Source organism: Hypanus sabinus, chromosome 13 (assembly GCF_030144855.1).
Source record: "Hypanus sabinus isolate sHypSab1 chromosome 13, sHypSab1.hap1, whole genome shotgun sequence".
In the NCBI taxonomy this organism is placed as follows: domain Eukaryota; kingdom Metazoa; phylum Chordata; class Chondrichthyes; order Myliobatiformes; family Dasyatidae; genus Hypanus; species Hypanus sabinus.
In genome coordinates, this window is record NC_082718.1 from 15,305,650 (window position 1) to 15,330,650 (window position 25,001).

General features: G+C 38.5%; 1 protein-coding gene across 4 annotated transcripts in view; it reads left to right on the forward strand.

Moving 5' to 3' along the window:
- The window catches only part of sbf1 (SET binding factor 1), a 189,171-nt gene that overhangs the window by 32,129 nt on the left and 132,041 nt on the right, over window positions 1-25,001 (forward strand). The window lies entirely within an intron of this gene.

The following is a 25,001-nucleotide window of genomic DNA, read 5'->3' on the forward strand; positions in this document are numbered from 1 at the left end:
GATAAAAACATTTTATGTTGCAAGTCATTTTACACCTCTATGCTGCATTGAGGTGCTACTGCTGTATTTTGAGTCATTTAAAAAAAAAAGAACCACTTTCATGATGGATTCCTAATGCCTTTCTTTTACTTTGGGAATCCTGGAGACCCAGCTTAAATGATAACTTTTAATATTTCTTACATTTGTTTATGAATTAAGTATCAATTATATTAGATCAAGTGCACATTAATATTCTGCAGGACTTAGCATTTTATAACTGTTTTTGATATAATTATGCTTTTCACTAGAAAGGAGGGGGGACTTTGTGGAAATATTAAACACCCATGTGATGTTTGATCGCTTCAGTTCGCCATATATATTGGTGAGCAGTGACTGACACTGCTGGAAATTTAGTCTGTAGATAGTCATTAAAAAATTTATGTTAATGGCATGGAATATGCTTTTTATACACGAACTATACAGTAAGTAACCTCACTGACACTTCTAGAAAGTGCTAGGTGAGAGTAGTGTCAAGTACAACTTTTATGTCTTCAGTAATTGAATACTTTTCCTTTATTTTCACCTAGAACGAAACATTGATAATAAATCCTTGGGGTCCTTTATCAGATGGTGAACAGTATTTAAAATTTTAGATTCTTAAAAGGAGTATGAAAAAGATATTCAGCTCTTCAATCTTGATTTGAATTTTGTTTCATTATTCTCAAGTTTTTTTGAGTTTTGACAGGTTCTCACTTGATCATTAATCATTCACTGCAGGCCTTTTTGATTGATGTAGAATTGAGCAGCATCTGGACTTTATTTACAGATTAAACAAAGAAGTTTCTTCGGTGCTGAGCTCCATCATCACTGTAGGGCAAATTATCCAAACACTTTCACTTTCTGGTGATGGGCAGGGACAGTATTTGTGCATAGTTGATGTTCCTATGTAAGCTCATTCCCAAATATTAGAGCTTTGAAGACTATTTTCAGGATGAAGACTGTAAGCCTTAATTTTTTTTATTGGCATGATATGCAAAGATACAGAAGGAGCCAGGCACATGAAGTACATAAATAGCACACATACATCTCTGACATGAAATACTGCTATGCAAAGGAGACCCTATGAAAATGCTGAATTAAAGTCTCATTTGGAGGTTTCCGGCTGGCTGTAGCATCAGTCACAGGATTTCTAAGCTGCTTTCAGAACACTTAAGGATCCATCTCCCTTTGGGAAGGTACTGCCTTTCCATTATTGGTGATTTTCCCCTTGCATTTCTTCTTCCCACCAGACACTTAACTCTGTTTGGTATAATCACCTAACCCTTTGCCTTGCATTAATAACCTCACCCTGACACAGACTTTAGTTTAGAATATCACAGACAATCCTTAAATTACCATGGATTTTAGTTAGTCTTTGGACAAAGCAAGGAATAAGTATCCGTGGTCACGTGAGGCAAGGCGTGTGTGCTGGTGGCTTGGAGAAGTAATTCCTGGAAGCTAGCTGCTAATATTTATCAAAATGGTTTCTTGTGAGCAACTTGGGATTGGGATGATAGGAAAGTCTTGAGTAAGAGAACAATTGCCTATTCTCCTCCTGTCACTTCCATAGGAATGACTCTTGTCATGGTGCAAAGAGCCATTGAGCTTTATTCTTCACCTGCCTCCTCCTATCCCCAAAAGGAAATGCCCTAAAATATTTTTGTTATAGACTCCACAAGGTCTTGTTAATTCAGAATCTACGATCTTCAGACTTGCAGCTTGCATTTCAATTTCAATTTGTAGAGGTAAGGATGCTGAACATTTCAAGGGAAACTGAATTTCAGCAGTTCAGAATTTAACAACTTTTTTTGTATGTCTTGTTTGTTAACAAATTGTTAATAAACTAATCAAAATTTTCCTTCTGGTTTATTTTTGCTTTTCCTATCTTGTCAGTAATATTTTTGCTGCTCTTTAAGGTATTTTGTGTCCTCTTGCTCTCAACATTTCATTTATCATATTTGTCATTGTTAGGCCTCCTGCTCAGTTCTGTGTACTTTTTCCTCCGTGCATTCAAATTCCAACTGATTAATTGCAGATTTATGCCATGTGCACAAAAATGGCAGCACCAAATTTGTTGCTTGCAGTCCTGATTTGGTATAAGGTCAGTATTGAGCCATGCTTTTGAATTATAAAATACACTTGTTGGAATTTTAAATCCACTAATGACAGCTTGAATCGAGGTGTGGATCCCTATTTGCCTAAATATTTTTGATTTGTCTAATTAGTGTTGCAAATGTATTTGCTAATTACTGCTAATGCACTTCTTTGTTTGTTCTACTTGATAGAACAATGTTACTATGAATGATATAATTCACATCTTTCATGTTATTGTGTATGTTGTGTTAATTAGAATTTGTTGTAGTGTCTGTTAATGGGTCTTGCACTCCTGTTGCTGTGAACAATGGTACAAGTGTTTAATCTTGAAATTAAGATGGTGCTGTTAGTATTTTGAAGATCAGTTGGCACCTTTCAAAGAGCAACACTATCCTTTATCATTCTATTTTTAACAAAAATGAATTGCTGATTAAATCAGTCAGGATGTTTAGATTCTCTACTAAAGCTGCCTCATCCAAGAAGTGATGGCACACAACTTGGATAATTTTATATTATGATCAAATAAAATAAGTGAATGACTAACAAGCTATTACTTGAGTAGCACTACCTGTGTCCAAAATAAAAGTCAGGTCTTTAGATTTGTTAATACATTGCTACTCTCCAATAAACTTTTTCCCTCTGTACGAAGCAGTGTTTCAGTTCACAAAAATAATTTTGTGCGTAATATATGTTTGGATCATGGAGGCTCTGACAATAACTGTCCCAGACTGACGTACAAAATATCATGGATTATTTTGTGGTGTTTTAATTAACCAGAAAACATTGCTGCACCCAGGCCTTGACTAGTATTATGTAAAATTACCTCTCAGTCACAGAGAGCTTCTTGATTGTGAATGTGTAACCTGTGTTGAGCATTGTTCCAATCACCCAGCTTAGTGACAGCCACTTCTTTGCTGGACTTTTTCCATAATTTAGTATTCGTTTTGAATAATTAAAATTTAAATCGGGTATGGATTTTTAAATTTAGTCCAGCTTGTACTGAGATGTGTTTTGAACTTTGGTATATCACAGCTCCAGTGATACAGGTCAATTCTGACTTGGATGCTGTCCTTGTGGAGTTCTTATTTTCTTCCTGGATGCCTCAGCTTCCTCTATCATTCCAAAAAAATTAGGTTGGTAAGTTAATGTGTCACCGATGTTGAATTTGTAGAGTCAGAGAGACAACACAGAAATGTGTTGGGCCCAAGCAGCCATTTATTCTAATCCCACTTTTATGCTATCCATATTCCTTTCAACCCCTCTGGAATTAACTATTGCTTTGCCTAACGGCAATTTACAGCGGCCAGTTAACCTCCCAACCCACACATCTGGGATGTGGTGGGGAGGGCAGGGTGAATTCAGAGCATCAGGAGAAAACACGTAATGTCATAAAGAGTGCATGGAAATTCCTCCCGGAGGTCAGGATGGAACCTAGACTGTTGGCTGTGCTTAATGCAAAGTGGTAGAATCTTGGGTGTTCATGGGATTGTAGGGAGAGTAAAATGGGATTAGTGGAGCATTAATGTGAGTGGTTGCAATGGGCTGAACAAAAAACAGTCCAACACTGGAAGAGGTCCTTTTCGCCCACAGTATCTGTGCTGAATTAATTAAATCTCTTCTGCCTGTATGTGATCCATATCCCTTTATTATCAGCATGTTCATGTGCTATCTAAAAATGCCTTTAACTCCACTTTTGTATCCACTTCTATCACTACTCCTGACAGCCTGTTCTATAGACATTTTAAAAAAGAATAAAACAGTCCCTCATGTTTCCTTTAAACTTTCTGAGATTAAATGCATGTGCTCTCATATTTATACAGTATTTCTATCCTGGGGTGGGGGAGGTGTTCCAATTGTCTGCCTTATTTTTGCCATTATAAACGTTATTAACCTCAGATCAGATCACCCCTCTGCCTCTAACACTCGAGAGAAAACAACCCAGGTTTGTCCAATGTCTCCTTCTGGTTTGGCCTCTCTAATCCAGGCAATATCCTGGTAAACCTCTTCTAACCCTTTACAAAGCCACCACATCCTTCCTGAAATGGCACGATCAGAATTACACACGAAATGATGTGTGGCCTAACCAAAGTTTTATATAGCTACAACATGATTCACTGACTCTTGTGCTCAATGCACTGACCAATGAAAGCAAGCATTCCATAATCTGCCTTTACCATCTATATACTTGCATGGCAACTTTCAGTATGCAATGGACTTGAACCCCAAGGGTCTTACCATTAACTGTATACTTTCCTCTTACATTAGACCCCCCCCCCCCCCCCAAACTGTACCAGCTCGCATGTGCTTGGATTAAACTAAATCCTTCCTGGTGAGGTAGCAGTTGACATGTGAATCTATTGGTGTCATTTCTTCAAAGGTTCATTTATTATCAAAGTACAGTCGGCCCTCCTTATCCACAGATTCCGCATGCTCAGATTCAACCAATCACGGATCAGGAAAACCCAGAAGTTTTCTCTCCAGCACTTGTTGTTTGAGCATGTACAGACTTTTTTCCTTGTCATTTTTCCCTAAACAATATAGTATAACAACTATTTACATAGTATTTACATTGTATTAGGTATTATAAGTAATCTAGAGATGATTTAAAAGTACAGGCAGTCCCCGGCTTATGAACGAGCTCTGTTCCTGAGTCCATCTTTAAGCCGGAACAGGTACATCCGGTATTATGTAGCCTCAGTTAGTAAAACGTTTGTCTTAGTATATAGTATATATTTTACCTTTCTGTGCATATAAAACACTTAAGAAACATATGTATTTCAATAATTAAACCATTGCATTGCTTAGTAATAATTGTAGTGTTCATCGGGGCAGGGCCTTTCAAATGCTCCATTAAAATTGTTCTGATCGTTGACCAACTGTAGTATAATGCTTTTCCAATGACTGATGGCATTTCAGCTCTTTCTGATCGCTCTATTACTTCCACTTAATTTTCAACTGTGTTCGTGATTATTTTTGTGAACAGAAACCCTGTGGATTCAGAGTTGCGCTGGGTCCTAAAGTCACCGCACTGAGACAGGTTAAATAAGGGACTTGAGCATCCGCGCTTTTTGGTATCCATGGGTGGTCCCTTGAACCAATCCCCAGCGGATAAGGAGGGCCGACTGTATATTGAAATTCTTCTTCTCTGAGTAACCATGAAACCAAGAAAGAAAAGGAAAGGCAGCATGATCATCAACCCCAAATTCTCCCCTTCCCACACAAAAAAGCAAACTAAAACAGAACAGGTATATCAACCTGCCCCCAAATCACCCCTCCCCACACAAAGAAAAATGAACAAAATGGAACAGGCACATCAACCCCCAAATTCTGTCCGCTCCCCCTCACAGAAAAAATAACAAGAAAGATCGAGGGGAAAAACTCAAAAAAGCTAGGTCAGAAAAAAGTCTTAAGTCCACATTCTAAATGCAAAAAACTAGGCAACATTCTCCAAGCTCAATGGCAGGCTCTCCCCTCTCCAGTAGCGTAGCAGCAGAGTGGCACTCAGCAACCAAAAGGCAAGCAACCAGTGTTCACCTTCTGCATTTGCCTCAACGTTTCAATCTACCTTGTTGTTTTAATTGGCACGCAATGGAAGCTTTAATCAGCAAAATGAAGTCAAACGTCGTCTTGCCTACAGCCTGCCTGCCATGAGGTTCTTGCACTTTGCCTCTGCTTCCTGGAATCCTTTTGGAGACTGTAGAATGCAAGGCTGACCAAACAACAAATCACGGGCTCTGACAGTTCCAAAATCACATCCAGGAAGAAAAACAAACGCAAGAGACTTAACAGAAGTGAAATATATGTTTTCATGATCCATCCAGAAGTTGACCAAGGGAGCATTGTATGCAGGCGCCATCTTGACCAGATTCTTGCATCTGATTCTCTCACTACAGCTTACCCTACATTGATGAGACCTGACACAGATTGAGGGATCACTTCATCGAGCACTTTTGTTCCATCTACCAAATCAGTCAGGATCCCCTATTGGCCAGTCATTTTAATTCTACCTCCCATTCCCACACTGATATGTTTGTGTCCAGAGCCTTCTCTGCTGCTAATTTGAGGCTAGATACAAATTGGAAGGACAGCAGCTCATATTCTGTATTAGTATTCTCCAAACTGATGGCATCAACATCGGTTTCTCTAGTTTTAGTGACCATTCCCCTCTGTTCCTCCCTCCATTTTATTTTTCCTTATCCCTCTGTGCCCTTTACCCCTTCTCTTTCCTGTCTCCTGTCCGCATGACCTGCCCATCACCCACACCTTCCTCCTCTGGTTACTCACCTCCTTACCTTTAATTTATGGTCTCCTGTCCTTTCCCATCAGATAGCATTTTCCTTAGCCCTTTGCCTCTTCCATCCACCACTTCTCGCTTTGTACATCATTCTCAATTCTCCAGCCTCTTTCACCTATCTGCCTTCCTCTCTCATCTGGATTTACCTATCACAGGCCAGCGTGTACTTCTTCTCCCCTGACCTCACCCTTTTATTCTGGCTTTTGCCCTCTTTCTTTTCATTCTTGATGAAGGGTCTCTGTCTGAAATGTCACCTGCTCATTTCCCTTCATACATGCTGCCTAACCTGTTGAGCTCCTCCAGCATTTTGTGTGTGTATGTCTTTGCCTTGAACAAGTATCACACTGCTAGCTTTGGTGTAAACCCGCTTGATGGTTTGCATCACCTTCTGGCCCATGTTGTATCTATTTATCGTGTCCCACAGTGCATTCTGCCACACCCTATTGAATGCCTTCTAGAAGTCTATGAACGCCTGGAAGATGTCCTGTTGATGTTAATTGTATTTATCACATAGTACTCAGAGATTGAATATCTGTTCTGTTGTACTTCTTCCACTTATGAATCCAGCCTGCTCTTTGGTGATTATTTCTTCTGCCTGTAGTTTCAGTCTGTTCAAGATGACTTTCAACATCACTTTGCTTGCGTGGTTGATAAGACTTGTGGTTCTATAATTCTGGCACTGCCGTAGGTTGACTTTCTTGGGGAGAGTGAGTAATTTTGTCCATGTTGTTGGCCATTCCCCAGTCTGCCAGATTTCAGTGAGGACATCTATCCTTCATGTCTCTCCTTCATGTTTTATCAGCTCAGCCAGGATGGTGTCAATTCCTGCAGCTTTCCCATTCTTCAGTGATCTTATGGCTGCCTGTACTTCTTCCCACAGGATTGAAAAGTCATCGTCATTTTTGAAGAATCCTAGTTTGCGAGTACGCTGGGGTCTCTTTGGGTCTGATTGTTCTTGAAGGTCTGAACAAAGCTGTCCATCTGTTGAGAATGCCTTCATTTTCTGTGAGACACTTTTCTCCTTCTCTTGGATGGTGCTGACCCATGGCTGTGTCCGTCTTTGTTCAGTGAGGTCCCTCTCAATTCGAAATTGCATTCCTGCTGTTGTTCTTGTTCAGGTTGTCTTCTATCTCTGTACCCTATCTCAATCCATTCTTCCTTGGCCTTGATCATGTTTTTCCTGATCTTGTTGATCTCTCTGTAAGCCACTGCTCCTGGTGTTGTGTTCTTAGTTTTCTTTAAGTCTCTTCTAGTGTCACACATTTTAGGATCTACTCTGTTACCCAGGTTGGGTTTTCCGGCTATCTTTTCCAAGTATCTCCCTGGCTGTTTCTGTCATCACTTCATTGAATCTAGCTATTACCGCTTCAGCATCTTTGTCAAGCATCAGCAGTGGAGCAATTTTTCTGCCAACTGTAGCTTTAAAAGATTCAGCAATGAAGAGGTCCTTGAGTCTGTCCAAGTTGAATTTTATTCTGGTGTTCTTGGGCTTTTTGTTTCAGCAAATAAAATTCATCCGTTCATAAAATTCAGTGTGTCATTTGTCTTAATGTGTCTTGGTGTCAACTGCCTTGGGGTCTACTAGAACTCTTTTATTTTTCTGGAATTTTCTGAATGCTTATTGCTGGGTATGCACTGCCTGATAACTGTCCAAAAGCCTGAGCTGTGGTTATTATTCAGTGGGTATGGGCCTTCAGATATTTTCAAACCACCCCACTAAACACATAAGAGTCTGGATTGGTACCCATGCTCAGATTTTTTTGTGCAAGTTCATTTTCTGGTGTACTGCAATGAATAAATGGGGCCTGAACAGCTGCATAAAGCAGCAACATCCCTTCAGAGCTCAAGATGAAAGTATTTCTATTAAACAAAGAATAAATATGTCAGTTGGGCCAGGCAGATGGTGACAGGAATGTAAATGCTTTTACAAACTAGCTGAGGTAAGGTCCCTAAGAGGCAAGTTGGACATTTCCGTCACAAACTTTGGATCCTGAGTCTGAGGCACTGGATTTTTCCCCGCAATGTGCTTGCTTTCCTCTGGCTGCATTATTTACATGATAAATACTTTTATCTGTTATTATATACAGTATTGTAAATAACAGTATATTTGTTTTTGAGTGTGCTGAATAACAAGATTTTTGTACACAAGATGAGATAAATAAAAAGCAGACTTTTGGATAGCTTCACTGGAATTCGTAAGAAATTTTCAGTTGATATGTTCTCAGTGAACTGTTGCCAGTGCTTAAAATAGAAAGGTTTGCTGCAATGCAGCTTAGAATTGCTGTGTTTGTGCAGTAGAGCTGAACTGCGTGTCTGAAACTACATGTGGAGAAAGCCCCTAATTACTTACTGCTCTTTGACTCTCTTTCATTATTTTGAATACTGTCTTTCAGCTTGTATCACATTGTCATGTCTGTGGGTGGTTTGATTGAAAGTGGTACAGGTCTTATTGGGGGAGGGTTTTTCATTGGTTTTGGATCTTTCCCCACCCACAGTATATTAATTTTACCTAATCATTTGCATGTTTGCTTGAGAAGTTGGACAATTTGCAGACCATATGTAGCTGTTAATTACTGCTTGCATTTGTTGACTTTTTGAATGTGGCTACTATTGTATCTTCATAGTCTGAAATAAAATTTCCCTCTGAGGAAGTTGTTTTTCTGATACGTATGAAATTCAAATGTATTGAGACAATGAGAATTATAAACCTTTATACACAGAGAGACAATGGATTGGCTGTCTGGGCTATTCAGATGCAGGGTTTGTATTGGGCTTGGCTGGTTTGGATGGGAAGTCCTTGGTAGAGTGGAAAGAGAATCTTCCTGGAGAGTTGGATGAGGAAATAATGAGGTTGGTAGGGGATTCAGCCCACATTAACTGTGCATTCATTTCTTACCAAGTTAATTTCACTATCAGTATAATAACACTGGTGAGATGGATTTTGAGATAGGATACTCCTATTAAGCAAAGTGATCTCTATTCACAAACTGCAGCTAGTATGAGTATTTTCAGTGTTAAACACTTGCTGTATACCCTCAGTTCCTATATAAAATTTGTTTCCTATCTTACTCTTTATACTAATTTCTGTTTTCACATGTTTAGTATAAATTTTGTTTTAATTAACCCTCTGCCACTGTTGTTCCCATGCCTCCATTTTGCAGTCTTGGATTATTTACTTTGGGCAACTAGTTTTAAGAAAGAAGAAATGTATCAGAATCAGATTTATTAACACCGGCATCTGATGTGAAATTTGTTAACTTTGTAGCATCAGTTCAATTCAATACATAATCTAGCAGAGAGAGAGAAAAAATAATAATAATAAATAAAATAAAACATAATAAACAAACAAGTAAATCAATTACATATGTCGAGTAGATTATTTAAAATGTGCAAAATCAGAAATACCGTATATTAAAAAAGTGAGGTAGTGTCCAAAGCTTCAAAGTCCATTCAGGAATTGGATGGCAGAGGGGAAGAAGCTGTCCTGAATCGCTGAGTGTGTGCCTTCAGGCTTCTGTATCTCCTGCCTGATGGTAACAGTGAGAGAAGGGCATGCCCTGGGTACTGGAGGCCCTTAATAATGGACACTGCCTTTCTGAGACACCACTCCTGAAAGATGTCCAGGGTACTTTGTAGGCTAGTACCCAAGATGGAGCTGACTAGATTTACAACCTTCTGCAGCTGCTTTCGGTCCTGTGCAGTAGCCCCTCCAGACCAGACAGTGATGCAGCCTGTTAGAATGCTCTCCACGCTGCAACTACTATAGAAGTTTTTGAATGTATTTGTTGACATGCCAAAGCGCTTCAAACTCCTAATGAAGTATAGCTGCTGTCTTGCCTTTATGACTACATCAAAGTGTTGGGACCAGGTTAGATCCTCAGAGATCGTGAACTTGAAGAATGAGGAAATGGTAGAATGAGAGAATGGTTGAAATGGGAAAAATTGCATTGCTAAATAAGCTAAGAGCTCATGGAGTTCTATCTGGCTATTAGGAAAGCTTTTGATAAGGTGCTACACGAGGTATCAACTAAAACTGAAGCATGTGGAATTGGTGTAATACAGAGTCTGTAGAAAGCATTAACCCTCTGCCCCCTTGAAAGTTTTCATGTTTTATTGTTTTACAACATTGAATCACAGTTACTCTAATTTGGCTTTTCTGACACTGATCAACAGAAAGACTCTTGCATATCAAAGTGAAAACAGATCTCTACAAAGTGGTTTAACTTAATTACAAATATAAAACACAAAATAATTGATTCATAAGTATTCACCTCCCTTTAATATGACACACCAACTGGTGTAGCCAATTGGTTTTAGAAGTCACATAAATAGTTAAATGACATCTATTTTTGGAGACCTGTGTGCAGTCAAGGTGTTTAAATTGATTGTAGTAAAAATATACCTGTATCTGGAAGGTCCAGCTGCAGTATCCTGGCAAGAACTACACCATGAAGAAAAAGTACTCCAAGCAACTCCATGAAAGGGTTATTGAAAAGCACAAGTCAGGAGATGGATACAAGAACATTTCCAAGTCATTGAATGCAGTTAAGTCAATCATCAAGAAATGGAAAGAATATGGCACAACTGTAAATCTGCCTAGAGCAGGCTATCCTCAAAAACTGAGTGACTGTGCAAGAAGGGAACTAGTGTGGGAGGCCACCAAGATACCTATGACAACTCTGGAGAAGCTTTAGTGAACTGCAACTTGGGAGAAGATTTGTTTTGCAGCAAGACAATGACCCCAAGCATAAAGCCAAAGCCACACAGGAGTGGTCTTAAAAACAACGAAGTTAATTTCCTAGAGTGGCTGAGTCAGATTCCAGACCTCAATCCAATTGAGAATTTGTGGCTGGACTTGAAAAGAGCTGTTCAATCACGATCCTCATGCAATCTGACAGAGCTTGAGCTGTTTTGTAAAGAAGAATGGGGAAAAATACCAGTGTCCAGGTGTGCAAAGCTGTTAGAGACCTATCCATACAGACTTGATGTTGTAATTGCTGCCAAAGGTGCATCTCCTAAGTGATGACTTGAAGGGGGTGAGTAATTTATGCAATCAGTTATTTAATGTTTTATATTCGTAATTAATATAAATCACTTTGTAGAAAGCAAATATGAGGAAATTTGCAGATGCTGGAAATTCAAACAACACACACAAATTGCTGGTGGAACACAGCAGGCCAGGCAGCATCTATAGGGAGAAGCATTGTTGACGTTTCGGGCTGAGTCCCTTCGTCAGGACTAACTGAAAGGAAAGATAGCAAGAGATTTGAAGGTAGGAGTGGGAGGGGAAAATATGAAATGATAGGAGGAGACCGGAGAGGGTGGGGTGAAGCTAAGAGCCGGAAAAGTGATTGGCAAAAGGGATACAGAGCTGGAGAAGGGAAAGGATCATGGGATGGGAGGCCTAGGGAGAAAGAAAGGGGGAAGGGGAGCACCAGAGGGATATGGAGAACAGGCAGAGTGATGGGCAAAAAGGGGGGGGGGGAAACTAAATATATCAGGGATGGGGTAAGAAGGGGAGGCGGGGCATTAACGGAAGTTAGATAAGTCAATGTTCATGCCATCAGGTTGGAGGCTACCCAGCCGGTATATAAGGTGTTGTTCCTCCAACCTGAGTGTGGCTTCATCTTGACAGTAGAGGAGGCCATGGATAGACATATCAGAATGGGAATGAGACGTGGAATTAAAATGCGTGGCCACTGGGAGATCCTTCTTTTCCTGGCGGGCAGAGCGTAGGTGTTCAGTGAAACGGTCTCCCAATCATTTGTTTTCTCTTTGACACGAAAGTCTTTTGCTGTTGATCATGTCAAAAAAAAAGGCCAGATTAAATCCACTGTGATTCAATGTTGTAAAATTATAAAACATCAAAGCTTCCGGGGGGGGGGGGGGGGTGAATACTTTTTGTAGGCACTGTACATTGACATGGGTTGCAAACAGAAATTCAAATTCAAGTTCATTTATTACTGAACAAGACAGCAGAGGACCAAGGTGCACAACATAGTGCATTCAAGATAGTAAGCGCAAATACAGTCATGTAAAAGAACTATATATAGCCAAGTCCCTGAGTGACATGTCCTGCAAATTGATGGTCCATTTCCTGGAAGTCCACAGACAAACACATGCATGCAATCCAGCTTGTCATTCTCTGATCAAAACTGTAGGGCAATATCGATGGGAGAAGCCAGCCCCCAACTGAGCATGGACGCCATGCTGCTTCATCTCTGGCATCTCCTATACTGACTGCAGCAGCAGGCAAGCCTGAGGCCTAGTCCTTGCTGAGGCCCCACAGCTCCCCTGCCCTCCGATGCACCACCAAACAAAGAAAACAGGCCTGCAGCATCTTACATTATCAATATTTAATAGGGTTTTGTGATCACAAGGGAAACATTCAAGACAATCACTCACAGTTACACTGCATGCCACCTTCACACACCAACTCCAATGCCTTTCTGTAGCAGGCAGCAACAAGAGCTGCACACTCCAGATCTTCCGCCAATGATCAGCTCACTGAGGTAGACCTGCAGTACCTGAAGTTCAGCATTACACTTTTGTTTGGCCCCCTAGAGGCCACTGCATCTGAACATACTTCCATCTTACAGAAAGCAATTGGGAGGTTTTTAACTAGTAGGTATCACAGAGTTTGGTATGGGTGCTTATAAATTATCTTGGAGGAGATCAGATGTATCTTAATCAGTGTTTGGTGAGCTAAGTGACAGTCTGGATTGGAAGTAAGATTCAGCAAGGGGAAGCTGACATTGAGAAATAATGGAAGCTTATTTATTAACATAGATTTGACAAATCAAATTTGCATGGTTATCCTGAAGGACAAGTTTATTGAGTGTATATGGAATGGATTCTCAGAGCAATATTTGGAGGAGCTATCATGAAGTCAGATATTTTACATACATTGTATATTGTGATAAGATAAATTAAGAAGCTTTTGGTAAACATTCTCTCAGAAAGAGTGATCATAACATACTAGAATTTCAAAATGAGTTTTACGGTGAGAAATATGACTTCTTTAATTTATTCTACTAGTCAATTTTACCAATTCTGTCGTCAGGCAGTTGTAACTGCCATTGCTTTAAAATAGGAGTGCTGATTAGCAGTGTAGATATTAAAGGAGATACTTGTTTGTGTGTAAGTGTGTTCCAGTGCAGCCTGTGAGAATGATGTACAGTTTTTCATTTACTAAGAAGGGTGGTATCAAATGAGGTGGAAAAATGGACAAACAATATTGTGAAAATTAGTGGCTAGCTAAACGATTGAAAGTTGTTTAGAGGCCCGCAAAGGATCACTTCTTTAAAGATTGTTTTAAAAAAAAATTAAAACATATAGAAAAAGGAAGAGCAAAAATGAGTGGGGAAATAATGGGAAATGAAGAAATGGCAGAGATCCTTAATTGTTATTTCAGATCACTCACCAATAAAAGGGATATAGGAAGTGGGATATTAACTTTTCTCTAGAAATAGGAAATATTTCACCAGGCAAACTAATGAATCCAAAGATTGATAACACCACTAGATTTGATGGCCTATATCCCAATTTATTTTTAAAAAGGTAGAGAGATGATGAATGAATTGGTTGAACTTTGCTTGTACTACAGAGGACTGGAAACCATAAATGTAATTCCACTATTAAGAACGCATTGCATTGGTATGTCACCTCTCATTGAAGTCCAATGTGCTGGCTGTCACATCTCAGATAGGTTATTGTCATTGGTTCAGGAATTCAGTCTTGACAAAAAATATTAATCAGATGATAGAGAAGCCACCATTTTACTTGATAATTATTCAAGACTATAAAACTTCACTTCGATGTATTTCATTGACTCAAATGAAATGGGACATCTTGAAATTATGACAGGCTACATGTAAGTACAGATATCTTTTGTTACTGGTTGAGAAGCCAGTGATAATTTCAGAGGAACTTAGCAGACCTTATACAAAGGATTCAGAAAACATTATAGCAAATGAGTCTCCTCAAACTGTTTTGTCAACTTACAGAATTTTTGAATCTTTTGGAGGGTGGGGGAAGATGATTTATACAGACTTGGTGTATTGATCAGAACCCTGACCAGAGTATTAAAGGCATTTGGCTATCATGTAAAGAACCTACAGATTGAGTACCCCTTATCTGAAATTCAAAAATCCAAAAACCACGAGGAACAGCCTTGTGGGTAAGATTGGTGGATCCAGATGAGAAGGGGGCAAATGGAGGTAAGCAAGAAAGAATGGGAATGATGTAAGAAGCTGGGAGGGGTAGGTGGAAGTGACAATGAGCTGAAGAAGATGGAGTCGCATAGGAGGGCACTGTGGACCTTGGCATAAAAGACCTGAGAAGGGGAGCTTGAGGGGGGGAAAAAGGCTGAGTGATGTGGATAGAGAAGACAGCAGAATGGAAAAAAGAGTTGAATGATGAGGCCAATGGCATAAGGGGGAAGAAAAAGAGTTTGGAGGGGTGGAGTTACCATAAGTGAGAGAAATCAATGTTTGTGTTATGTGGTTGGAGACTACTAAGGTGGAATATGAAGTGTTGTATCTAGCATCAGCTTTTGAGTGGGAAGTGGAATTAAAATGGCTGGCCACTGGGAGATCCTGTCTGGTATGGTGAATGGAGGAAAGTTGCTCGATGAAGCGATTTTCTCCAAATATCTTGTCAAGTCTCGCTGATGTAGAAGCCACCACACTGGAAGCACCAAATGTAGTAAGTGACACCAATAGATTTATTCATTAACATGCAGTGTGGAACAGACACTTCAGGCCCTTTGAGCCATGCTGCCTAGCAATCCCCAATTTAATCCTAGCCGACTCACTGGACAATTTAGAATGACCAATTAACCTACCAACTAATACATCTTTGAATGGTGGAAGGAAACTTGTACAGTTATGGGGAAAATGTACGAATTGTTTTCAGGTCGCAGTAGGCATTGAACCCAGGTTGCTGGTACTGTAAAGCGTTGTGCTAACCCCTACACTACAGTGCCGCCTATTCTTTGCTCACATATTTGCATGTGAGCAACAAAATGGCACTGATGCCTCTCCCATTTGTACAGTTAAATTACACAGAATATTTCCTTTTTTCCTCTGCTGCATAAGAGTCAGATTAAAAATAGTGTTGTCTTCATACCTATAATTGGGATTGTATTTTTTTGTGTGCTGGAGTTTATGGGTTTGAATTATTCAGTCTGTTTATATCGTCACACATCATGTGTTCCTTTATCACTGTGAGGTGCTGTCATTGTAATGTCCTTGTGCTATATAAAAGACCTGATTGAGCACATTGAACACTGAGCAGAGGGTGACAACAGTAATCTGAATTTTCATAAAAGTTTCTTTAGAGGGCGAATTTGCATTGTGGTTAGGCATGGTATTGCATGTGCAGCATGGTATTGGGACCTGGTGAAACATCAAGCAATACTCAAATGGTCTCAGTCATTCTGCAGATGTTATCTATACCAACTGCCCATTTAACCGCAGTAGCATGGAATTTTATGATCAACTTCTTGAAGTATTCCAATGTTCTTTTTTTTAAAGGGAAGCACTGCCCCTTGTGCTAGTCATGGTCATAGTTGAGTTTCTACTTAAAGACCAATTTCCTACACAAATTCAGATCCAGTAATTTCCTTAATATATATCAGCTCCTGACTGTCTCATGGTTCGAGCCTCTAGCAGTGTATTGAATAGAGAATTCCAAAAATTGACTACTCTTTGGGTCCTGTAAGGCCTGCTTTTTATTTTGAGACACTGACTGCTGGTTTTTGGCACTTCATCCAGGGAAAATATCTACCTTGTCAAGCCCTACAGAAATTTTATAAGTTTTATGGGGTCACCTAAACTCTCAAGAGTACAGCCATAGTGTTGATCGCTCTTCACGTCCTTGCACAGTACATTCCATCTACCATGTTCTTGGCCATCCATTTGGCCTTTTTATATCTCCATAAATGTAAATCCTCTCTATATCATCCTTGCACCTCTCACTGCCACATTGCCTTGAATTATCACTCTAGAAAAAATTATACTTGATCCCTTTACAATAATATATCCTATCATTTAACATTGATTACATCTGTTCCTTGTTCTTTGTGGCTGCAGGAAATGTGACGAATGACGTATATTATTGAGATGTATGTCACAGGAATATGCAGCACAGAAATAGCCTTTAGCCCAACTTGTATGCTTACAAAGATGCCCATCTAATCAAGTCCCACTTGTATGCATTTGATCCATATCTCTTTAAACTTTACTGACATACATGTCTAAATGTCTTATAAGTGTTGTTATTGTGCCTTAATCATTTCCTCCTTCAGCTTGTTTCATGGACATACCACCCTCTGTGTGGAAAAGATTGCCCCTTAGGTTCCTATTAAATTTCTTGCCCCCCCCCATCTTAAACTTTAGTCCTCTAGGACTTTGACCAGGAACATTTCCATTTATTTGTGATCGAGTGGTAATGATTTAAATGGTGTCTCAGATTCCCAGCAGGCAAAATGAATGACTATAAACAAGGCCCTTGTCATACAGAAGCTCTGTTATGCCGAGTTTTACAATGTCATCTGTTTATTTGATTTTTATGTTAATCTAGAGCATAGTATAGCACAATACATGAAAAGACCCTTCGGCCCAGGTGTTTTTGCTGACTGTACAGGTGTCCCCCATTTCTCGAATGTTCGCTTTATGACAACTCGCTGTTACAAAAGACCTACATTAGTACCTGTTTTCATGAACCAAAGAGGATTTTAGCTTTTACAAAAAAAAAGACGTCCGCTTTATACGTATGTTTACCCAGAGAAAAATTTTTTCTCTCCAAATCGACTTTGGCTCACTGTCTTCCCGATTTTGATAAGTGAAACTACACCGTACATACAATATTTCTACTTTATATAGAGTGTATATTTATCATATTATTCCTGCTTTTACTATTTTAGTATTTTAGTTATTTTAGTTTTTATGTGTTATTTAGTATGATTTGGTAGGTTATTTTTTTGGGTCTGGGAACACTCAAAAATTTTTCCCATATAACTTAATGGTAATTGCTTCTTCGCTTTACGACATTTCAGTTTACAGATGGTTTCAAAGGAACGCTGTACCTTTGGATTGCGGGGGGAACCTGTATTGCCAACTTAAACTAATCATGTCTACCTGTGCTTGATGTACAGTATCTTTCCCTTTCTCGCATATCCAAATACCTGTCTAAATATCTTTTAAATGCTGCTGCTTTATCTATTTCCACCACCTCCCCGGCAAAGCATTCCAGGAACTTGCCACTCTACTTTTATTAAAAAAAATCTTTCCTCATAAATGCCCCTTAAACTTTTGCCCTTCACCCTTAAGCTATGCCCTCTAGTGTTTGACATTGCTACCAAGACTGAAAAGCTCTGGACCTTTATAGATAAGTAGGAAACTGCTGGAAAATTTTCAGGGTATGAACCCATCTCCAAGCCAAATGGGTTCATCAGTGTGCTAAAATACAGTGCAGTGGTTCCCTCTTCAATAAATATGCATGTAAAAATACACACGATACGGAGGCAAATGGAAGTCAACATTGCTGGTTGAGACCTTTTACCTGGATTTTGTCTGTAGGGGTTGCCTTTATTTACCCTTTTATATACCAATAACAATTTGAGTGAAGATGACAGCTGAGAGCCTTCTGATGGCTGCTTGCAGATTCTCACCCTCACCCACAGCATTCTTTATTATTGAGTGGATGTTTGTGTATTGTCCTGTTTTAGTCACCTTTCTGAGTCTTGTTCAGATTCAGCATTGTAAGAGATTGGACCATTGATAACCTCCAATAGTTTCATTTGTTTGTTGTGAACCTGTGAAGCAGGCACTAGTGCCTTTCATAGGGTTTCCAATTCTGCAATGAAAAGAAATTAAAAAAAACAAATATTAAGATGGATAACTTATTTGTGCCATAAGCTTGGAGGCCATTGTTCATTGTGTTATTTTAACAAATGGGAATCTTGAGACTTGTTTTTATAAGAGGAAAGATCCAATGTCTGTGGTCCAAGTTTAAAATTGGAGCTGTGTTTGTATGCTTTGCCCCATTTATAAACAGCAGCAATGTGACTTCATCTCCTGAGATCCCGCTTTTCAAGGAGTTGTGATATATATAAAGGAATTTCCATTTATTTTTTTTTGGAACTGATTCTTTGTGTTGCGTTTAGGTTGCTTGTAGTAAGGTCCAAAACAGCATCATTGGTAAATTTATAAGTGGTTTCTTCGCAATTTCCAAAGCCTGTCTCTTAAGTGGTCTCCTGCAATGCAACTGGCCCTTCAGGTATTCCAACGCATTGTTGAAATTTGTTTTAGACAACTTATTTTGCATTAACTCAGTACCATAGGGTGCTGAGTTAGGTAGCATGCTGCTGGATTTTGATTGACAAAAAAAATACATGAGCATCAGTAGACATGGTCATTGGCATAGGACAGTGGGAAGAATTAAAGCCCTATGAATCTAGATTCTTGGGGTTATGTGTTTTCCTGTGATAGTTAGGGATATCTCATAACCTAGGAGAGACTGCTGGGCAGTAACATCTGATTGAGTTGGCCTCTAGGATGTGTGCCTCCAGTATGTTGTTTTGGTATTTTTGTTCTATGTGCTGACAGTTGTAGACTGGTATCTTTTGTTTCAGAAAAGAAAGAATATTAAAACATACAGAATAGTTAATTTCATTTATGTATGCCTAAGATATGCAGTTATTTTAAAAATATTGATGATGCTTTGTGTTGTCTTGAATTAGTATTCTGTGTGCTGAGCCAGTGACAGTAAATGAGTATTGGGTAAAGGGTTGATACTCTAACTCCAATTGTTTTGTTTCGGAAATGCAGATGGAATAATCAGAATTTGACCAGATTACAGCACAGTTATAAATGGAGACTCGAGTCAACTTCTAATTGATGCCTGTTTGCAGTTTATTTTGTTTCTCTATTCAGAGAAACCTGGAAATTAAATCACTTTTATTACTTCTAATGGTCATGTCACTGTTAATGTAAGGCAAATGGGCTGGTATTTAGTTCTGAAAGACACTAAACATGGCTCTGTTCAAATATAGATAAAAGCAACTAGCTGATTTTCAAGGAAAATCAAGGGTGTTAGTGACTTTTTTTTAAAGTTGATTTTGGGTTTCAATCACCATGTTTTGTAAATGCAACATGCCATGATGCAGTGTGAACTTGTGGCCACGTATTTGCTTGTCCAGTGGCAAAGATGCTGCTGACTACTTTTTGTGACACTGGAATTTTAAAATGCAGTAAAATAACTTTGCTTTTGAGCTTTTTGGTATATATACTAAATACACAATGTTTTTCTTCCCTTCATGGGTCCTGATGAAGTGTTTTAGCCTGAATTGTAGGCTGCTTATTCCTCTCCATAGATGCTGCCTGACTTGCTGAATTTGTGAGTGTTACAACACAATTGCATTTCTGAAGTTAAATTTTTCTGGTGTAGCAAAGGTTTGGAGGTAGATTACTGATGGTTCTGCTATTTACAGACTTGTGGCCAGAATATATAATATTTAGAACAATTAGCACATTGAGAAAATGCCTGTTGCAAGCTGCTTGTGATGCATTCAACCCTGAGAGCTTATTGAATTGAAATGGTTAAAGTGCCATGGGCTTTACCTACAAATCTGATTTGACATATAATTAATGCTGTAGTTGATACAATGTAGTTGCAAGTACCCATACTTTTACTTGTATATCACATTCTGACATAAGCAGTATCAAAAAGAAGAAATCTGACTCAGGCCTGAAATCCAAGTTGAAGTGCATTGTATGGACAAAGGACAGAAGTGACGAATCCATTAAAAAGCAACAAGGTTTCCATTCTGTGAAGGTGCAGTGCCTCGTGTTTTTGTAAATACTGATGAAGTGAGTCAATTATTTGCTTATAAAATAATAATAAAAAATCCATTCCTTTCACTCTGGTTGTAGTGAAAAATTGGAATACACTATCATGAGCATTTTATTCTGTTTCAATGACAGATTTTAGTTGCTGTTCACCAGATGGTGACAGTAGGCTAATTTGTGTAATTTGTGTAACACAAAAAAATTGAAGCACAAATAGGTGTGTGGCCTCTTGAGTCTGTTCCAGTATTCAATGTCATTGCTGATCTTTGGCTTTAAGTAATATGTACAATGGCACTTTAGTAAAGAATATTCTCAAAACAACCAGCCTCTCACCCCCGGGTTGAAAGGACATTCAGTGCCAACTATGTATCTGTGATTTACATGTCTCTATGAGAACACCTCTCAGCCCTTGAAACTAATGTTTGAACCACAAGGGTAGATAACTGCACTTTATTTTTAGCTGTCTTTGTACTTGGTACTTAAGATTTGTTTGTTTGGCAGGCTGATCCAGAAATTTGATTTTATATTTATCAGAGTGAGATTTGAAAATTAGTAAAATTAAAAAATAAGTATGCCTATTACTTCCAGATTTAAAGAAGATGTCTGAAAGATCCAATGTCTCAGTTCTGCTGTTGGACCAGCAAAATGAAGACCTTAACTAGCGGGCATGTTTTAAATTTCATTTCTGCTGTTGTTGCAGACAAGGTGCTTTAGGTGTAAATGTGGGAGTAGAGACTTGAAAGCAAATTTAACAGAAGAAGTATGCATGTCTACAGATATTGCAGATGGAGTCTGCACAGTTTCAGTGGGTGGTGATGTAATGATACAAGCTTGTAATTTTCGCTAGTTTTTTCCAACCTGTGGAGAAAAATTTTAAATTGACTGGTACTTTAAATGCACCACTTACCATGTAAGGTCAAAACTGTTTAGAGGTAACTAGTTAGTTATTGAATATATCAGTCTGAAGATTTTATTATGAGAAACAGACTTTTAAAAATTCAGTCATTATAATTTATTTCTTTAAGGAAAATAAGTTGATGTTGTGCTGTTAGTTTTGGAATATTCCTGCTTCAGGGTCCTAACTTAGTTGTTTTAGGATGTGATCTCAAGGTCTTGATAATAAAGGAATATGTCTGGATTCTCTCTTTTGGTTTTTCTTGAGTATGAACCTGCTGTGGAGCCTCTCACTTGTTCATCATAGAATTATCAATGTGCTTGTGATTTTTCTGCTGTGTGTTTATTTTGTTCATAATTTAAGATATGAAAACATGCCATTTCAATCCACAAAATTGTTTTGCTCATAGATTGAACAAATCATGTACCATTAGCTATGATTTGTAAACTGCAGTCCTGTAATAAAACTAACTCTATTGGTCACACATCAAAATGCTGGATAATTTTCCCTATTTTTGTTCAACAGACCCTGTAAATTTTCTCTATCTCTTCACAACCTACTCAAACCACCCTGGTAACTTCGTATTGGTGGATCTGTCGGATCTGTTGCCACAGACAGCTGTGGAGGCCAAGTTTTTATGTATATTTAAGGCAGAGGATGATAGATTCTTGATTGGTTAGGGTGTGAAGGGATACGGGGGGAGGTAGGAAATTGGGGCTGAGAGGAAAATTGGATCAGAGCTAAGGATCAGAACATCAAAAAAACACGTAGAAACAATAAAATTTGTTAATTTACTTTATTTCTACAGAGTCCTTAAAAGTGAATTTTATTCAGCATCATTTATTTTGAGTTATAGTTTGTCAATTCTGTAAGGCCAAAGCATAGAGAGTCACCTGCAGTAATATAGAGATTGGAATAAGTAGGGAAATTAGAGTTGCTTGTTCAAGACAAGAACAATAATCATGGGAGTCTTTTAATCTATACTTAAATTGACATAATTGGAAATACAGGCAGAAGATCTTGAAACACAGCTGATCAAGTAAACTGGCAAAGGAAGGATTCTAATGAATGGACAGTGACCTTAAGTTTCAGTTATTTTAAAACTAATAGTCTATGACTGAATTGACTGTATAGTGTTATACAGCACAGGAAAAAGCTATTTGGCTGAGCTTAACCATGCCAACCAAAATCATGACTGAGCTAGTTCTGCTTGCCTGCATTTTGCCCATATCCCTCAAAACCTGTCCTATCTTTGTACTGTCTAAATATCTTTAAAACCTTGTAATTGTACCTAATTTTACAAATTCCTCTGGCAGCTCAACCCACATACCCACCATCCTCTTTACTGGAAAAACTTGCCCCTCGGGTACCCTTTAAAATTACCCCCCCCCCCACTTTAAATGTATGCTCTTTAGTTTTTGACTTTCCCTATCTTTGGGGGGGGGGGTAGGAAACTGTCACTATTCACTTTCTTTATGCTTATGATTTTATATACACCTGCAAAGTTACCCCTTATATAATTTATAAATGGGTGTATATGTTTCTGTGTCAATCTGTTGAGGAGCTAATAATGGAAAAGATTTTGGATTGTTTAAGGAATTAAACAATTGTTGATTACTCTAGTAGTTAAGAAGGCTTTAGGAAAGAGTCATTTCCAAAGTCTTAAATCTAAACCAAATAATGAAGATGAGGCATGACTAGGTTAGAATTTGGGAAACTCGTTAAGATATGACAGTAGTCAGCCAGTGTCTAACATGAAAAAGAATTAGATTGTGGTTTACATCAACTATCCCTTCTAAGACCCAACAGGAAAAGTGGTTAATCTGTGGCTAATGAAGGAAGTTAAAGATAGCAAAGCCTTATAATGTTGCCAAAAAAAAATCAACATTGGCACATTGAAAACTTGTACAAGGCCAAAAAGGACTATACATGGTAGTTGGCACAGCTTCCTGCATTTTTCTTTGAAGTTGCCTTGCCGAGGAAGTTAAATCTTTTGTAATTTTTTTCTCTGAGATGCTGTCTGAGAAGGGCAATTCCCAAGCCCAAGATCTCTTCCACAAATCTGAGGGCAACAGGAGCTTGTGGATACCATCAATTACAGGTTCCCTAACAAATTCAAAACCACTGTGAATTGCTAATATATTGCTGTTCATGACAGCATTGTAGGTTTGCCTCCATTAAAGAACTGCAGTGACTCAGGAAGGTGAATCACCACCACCTTTTAAAGTGGAATTGTGGTTGAGCATTAACTATTTGTCTTGCTTCAAGAAACATCTACATATTTAACAAAAAAACTTGTTTTCATTCAGTTTGTTTTAAAAGCAAGCAGTGATTCTTTGAATTTCCCAAAATTTCTTGAATTTATCATTACTTGCCCATCTTCCAACAGCATTCAGTGATACAACTTCCTTAAAAACATTAGAAATAGTAATTGTAGGTTATATCAATCCACTGTATCATTTATTGAGATTGTCCATTTTCTCTCTTGACCTCTTGATTACCTTGTACAAGTTTGAAGATCTAATTTCAATCTTGATAGCTGACAATGTGAGAGTCAATAGCCTTTTGTGGTAGATAATTTTAAAAGCACACAACCTTCAGGTGGAAAATACCTGTTTATTCCTAAAGGATAACCTAGTTCTACATTGACTAAACTGAGAAAACCACTTTTCAGCATCTGATCCTGTTAGTCCTTCTCTTAAGAAACTTGAGCAAAAGAAATGGGAGCAGGAGCAGGAGTAGGCTACCTGGCCCTTCAAACCTACTTTACCATTCAATATGATCATGGATTCAGCTCCACCTACCTGTTTTCCCCTCCCTTAACTCTTAATTTGCCTACTATGCAAAAATCTATCTAACTGTCTTCAATATTTTTAATGAGATAACTTGTACTGCTTCCCAGACAGAGAATTCTACAGAATCGCTGCTCTCTGGGAAAAGTAGTTTTTCCATATCTCCATCCTAAATCTATTCCATTGAATCTTGAGGCTATTTCCCCTAGTTATAGTCTCGATGGTTCAGTGGAAATAACTCTACTGCCTCTTAGCTTATCTATTCGTTTCATAATTTTATCCATTTCTATTTGATTCTCTCTCATTCTTCTGAATTCCAGTGAGTATAGTCCCAGCCAACTCAATCTCTCTTCACAGGGTAACTCCTATTCCGCAGCCTGGACATCCTCTTGCCTTCCCCTCCCTATTGGGCAGAACTTCCAAATTCCTGAAAGCATATACCACCAGGCTCATGAAACCTTTAATTCCATTGTTGTCAAACTCTTTTACAACAAGATGGACTTTTGCCCTCACAATCTACCTCATTATGATCTTGCACTTTGTCATTTACCTGTACTGTTTTAATAACTGTTACTCTTTATTTTGCATTGTTATTGTTTTACTTTATTCTAGCTTAATGCATTATGTAATGATTGGATCTATATAGACAGTATGAGTTTTTAACTGTATCTTGGCACATATGACAATAATAACACATAAATAGTTGCATGGTGCTCAGCATGGACATGGTGTGCTGAATAGCTGATCTGTGCTCACAGGAATCAAATCTGCGCTGCTCCATCTCCAAAACAATACAGAGAACAAAGCTAATTACAGTGTACCAAGCTTATTCTCACTGAAGCTCTGAACAATTGGATCAATGCAAGCATTCTCAATTCCATGCAATAGATTTTTTTTAAATGGCTTTGTAATTGCTTTCTATATCTGCATTTTAACTATTGGTTCTCGGTAAACCCAAGTTTTACTGAATATTGATATTTAATGACCTCTTGTCCTTTAAAAATAGGTTTTTATCCAAATCAAACACCATCTGCTGTCTCCTTGTCATCTCTCTT